Source organism: Meriones unguiculatus, chromosome 8 (genome assembly GCF_030254825.1).
Source record: "Meriones unguiculatus strain TT.TT164.6M chromosome 8, Bangor_MerUng_6.1, whole genome shotgun sequence".
Lineage (NCBI taxonomy): Eukaryota > Metazoa > Chordata > Mammalia > Rodentia > Muridae > Meriones > Meriones unguiculatus.
The window spans coordinates 117,488,048-117,492,171 of record NC_083356.1 but is presented as its reverse complement, the minus strand read 5'-3'; the positions used below and the strand labels follow the sequence as shown (position 1 = coordinate 117,492,171).

Here is a 4,124-nt window from a genome sequence, read left to right as displayed (position 1 = left end):
ACGAAACAATGAGCATCACGTGCTGGGGGAAAAGCTACACATGCCTCCAGCTGCTCCTCCGTGAGTCATACAGCGTTCACAGCAAGAATGTTAAGAAGTGGCGTTTGTTAAGTAAATATTCACAACTCTTTCCTACAACCCCCAATGGCTCCTGATTTCCTCTAAGAGTAAGTTCAGGCTCTTGACTTGGCAGTAAAGACCTTCCATTTGACCTCAAGCATCCCCTTCCATTCAGTTTCTTAATGTTGATTCGTTGCGGTCCTTAATCAGTCCTTCAGTCTGCCATTTCCATCCTATGTATCCCGCCCAGCTTGGCCATCTATTCCTCTTTCTGCCCAGGTCTTATTTACACCAACTTTTGTTCACCCGAGGCAATTGCCATCTTGGAGGCTTACTGCTTCTGTCTGCTAACCTAGGCCTAGTCCTAGAAGCTTCTCCCCTCTGTACAATCTTATCTAGGCCTAGAATGTTTTTAGCCTCTGAGACTTACTGCTGAATAAGCTCACCCTTTCTAGCTCTTTCTGAACTCTGGCTGGTTGGTTCAACTCAGTTGTTTTGGCTCAAACTCCTCTCCAGGCTAACTGATTCCATCTGACTTCTCTCCCGGTTTCTGATTGAATTGCTCTGCTTCGCCTCAAACTAACTCTAACAATCTGTTCTAATCTGGCTCCTTCTCATTCTCTTGCTCCTTCTGTCTTCACCTGAATCTAGTTTGTTCTCTCTTCAACCTCTCTCTCTGTAAAACTCTCCTGGTAAAACTGCCTAATAAAACTGCCTCTGAATTCCACCAACTGGACTGCCACAAACTCAACTCCACCACACTGCCTCTCAACCAAAATGCCTCATCAGAACTGACTGGAATTCAGAGATTTGCACACCTCTGTCTCCTGAGTGCTGGAATTAAAGGCGTGTACCACTATTGCTGGACCAAGCCCAGCTAATATTTCTATCAAAAGTAAATGTTAGCTCAGATTCAGAGAGTGGAAAAATGAATCAAACCTGGACCATGATGGCTAGTATGTTTGACATATGATCCTAAAATCCCTTCCTTTATGGCTTGACCAACTGTTCCCCTCTCCTGAGGACAACCTTCTCAACCCCATCTATACTCAAAGAAAAGTTTGAGGCAGATCTTTGGTGCCTTCCTTTAAGGCTTAGAACAAGTGACCTTGACTTTTTCCTTCATGCAGCTGTCAGACAGGTGCTTGGACTTATAACTCTCTTCACATAAGTGGTTTCTTTGCAAGAAAATAGTTTCATACTCTCAACTTTCTCATAAATAGGTCTAATCTTTCTAGAATATAACATTGAATAAGTGTCTGTTTACCTAGACTACTAATGTCTAATTAATGTCTATTAATCATAGACAGTGTCTATTCCTGCTTGGATGTTTGAAAGAGAATGCAAAAATTCATGGGACACAGTTCCCAACTTTAAAGGAACCTATGGTCAAATGGGAAGACATGCTGATGCTAAGAAGGACTAAGGATTAGGGGAAGCATGGGGAATACTTCATGGAGGCTTAGGCAAATCTAAGCAACCTAGACACTTCAGAAGAAACTTTAGCCTTTGGCCTGGAGTTACATTAGAACTCTGGAGAGTGGGGGACACATGTAAAATTTTAGCTGCTGGTGGAGATTATAGGGTCATGAGATCATTTCCTGGGTCATATAGCCAACATTTTTTCCTGATGTATTTCAGGAAAACACACATTACATATTATATTCACTAAGATAGATAGATAGATAGATAGATAGATAGATAGATAGATAGATAGATAGATAGAATCAATATGTATTCAATCCAAGCCTGACAAAGGAAAGTGTTGACTGATTACTGAAAGCAGAATGATGACCTTTCCTGATTACCATGCAGGCAGATATATGGTGTGTATTTGTTGCTGTAGAAGATGTAATGCACCCAAAGAATGGGTTGAATAGTAGATAGGCTTAATTTTCACATAAGGAGCTTGGGTTTGGTGTCCCCACGGATGAGTAAGTGACTTAACCACACGCTTGAGGAACCAGGTTCCTCCATTTGCATTCTGCCATCTCTGGCACAATTGCTTTTCACCATTAACCTTGGACACGTTTGGGCACCATGCTTCTACTCCCCACACCTTCAATGCCAGTTAGTCTAAATATTTAAAATAAATGTGGATTTTTCAGAGAAGGGACAGCTCTCAGAATCTCCCAGCAGACTATTCCTTACATGTTGTTGACATAAAAAGGTGATGTTGCTATGCGTGGACACAATGGGGCCTCAAGCTGCTTTGATCACTTTAGTGGAAGGTAGCATAAAAGTAAATGGTGCAGATGAGGGTGGGCACCCGATTGCTTTCTCAGGGAAAAGTGCCCTGGCTATGTCTAATTTCTTTTCAATTTCATTGCAATGAGTCACTGATTCTCGCGACAAACGTCCTCTCTTTGCTTTTTGGAGGGGAACTGAGTTTGTTCCTTCATTTATTTAACTACTCAACCATCATATATTTATTAAGCATCTAGCAGATGTTCTTAAAGTTTTATTTTTTTTATATATATATCCTGGGCTCCCTCAGCAACCAGATGAAACCTATAAACGCTTTTTTTTTTTTCAGAAAACTTTTACTTAGAACAGTCAATATAATGCACAAAACTACCTTTCCTAGAAGCACTACAGGTGTGACTTGCGTGTCACGTGTGCATCAGTAGATGGCAGAGAGGCTAGAGGTGATGTCTATGCCCAGTGTTCTGACTTATGAACATCTGAATGATTAGTAACCTAACATTTCCTAAAACAGAGAGACTGAGATGACCACCAGGCTGGTGCAGCTCAGGCCCCAAAGTCTCCTAGGACCAAGACTAGAAGAATGTCTTCTGGGACTGAGGGCCCCAGGTGGGAGTGAGCTCAAGACAGATGACCCTCGAGTGAGGCCACTCAGGCAGGCTGGGCGGGGAGTGAGCACGGGATGACCACCAGATCGGAGCCATGGGGCCTGGAGAGGTTAGCCTGAGATGACTACTAGCTGGGTCCCACGCAAGACTGGGGGTGGGAGCAGACAACGCCCAAGTTGACCCCTGCCCGGCACCATAATGCACAAGTGGGGCATAACACTGCTGAGACCACTCCTGAGGTGACACTAGACACTCCGAGACCCCGGGCACCTCTAAGTGGGAACAAGTAAGTAGTGGAGAAATGGAAAAGAAAGAGAAACAGAAGAATTTGATCTCAATGAAGAAAAGCAGAACTAGAGACTCAAGGGGTAGTGAGGAACAGCCTGCTGTGAGCAGCTGGTGATGTCACCTGGGACCATGATGGGGTCCTGGCCTGTGCTGCCACCAGGATCTACATCTGGGTCCATGGCCCTGAAACAGCAGGGAGTCTGCTACCACCAGAGGCCTGGGCTGCTGCCTGAGGACATGTTGATGTCCGAGGGCTGAACAGAAATGCCCCACCCCTCCCCTGGACACTGTGGGATAGATGGCCCTGGGGGTATGAAAGCAGGAGAGGTGACCCCACCCCAAGCCAGCTACAGCACTTGGGAGAGCAACCAGCACAGTGCAGCAGTTGCAGGTGAGTTGGCACCCTGAGGATACTAGCATGAGAGAGCTGGCTCTACCTACCACTCATGAACGAGCAGAGTCATGAACAAGGGAGGGGTTCCCTCCTACACTCACCCCTTGCCACCTGCAGCAGTGAGAGACCTGGCCCTGGGGTTATGAGAGCAGAAGAGCTGGCCGTGCTCCTTACCTGGGCAGCACAGTAGAGCTGACCCTGGTGGCAGGAGCAAAAGTGAACTGGCCCCAAGATATGAGTGTGAGGGAGTGGGCCCCCACCACTTGTCTGACAGGCAGTGGCATGGGCAAAGGAGAGATGACCACCCCTCTCACCCCTTGCCACCAATGGCAGGCAGGGGAGCTGCCCCCCCCCACACCTGTAACAGCATTCAGGAGAGCAGGTACTGCATCTCGCCTGGGCAGCACAGTACAGATGGCCCCAGATGTGAGGGTGCGATTGAGCCGACTCTGAGGGCAAAAGCTTGGGGAAGCCAGCCCTGTCTCTTGTCTGCAATGAAGTTTTACTAGTGATGTAGAGATCCCCTCCCCTCTCTTTTGTCCTTGCTCCCAGTGGCAGACAGAAGAGTT

The 4,124-nt window shown here is 46.5% G+C and overlaps 1 non-coding gene across 1 annotated transcript; it reads left to right on the top strand.

Moving 5' to 3' along the window:
• Nucleotides 1-2,637: 2,637 nt before the first annotated feature.
• Nucleotides 2,638-2,768, top strand: LOC132656133 (small nucleolar RNA SNORA17). Its single transcript, XR_009594071.1, has one exon. It is a non-coding gene; the product is annotated as a small nucleolar RNA SNORA17 (small nucleolar RNA).
• The last annotated feature ends 1,356 nt before the right edge of the window (nucleotides 2,769-4,124 follow it).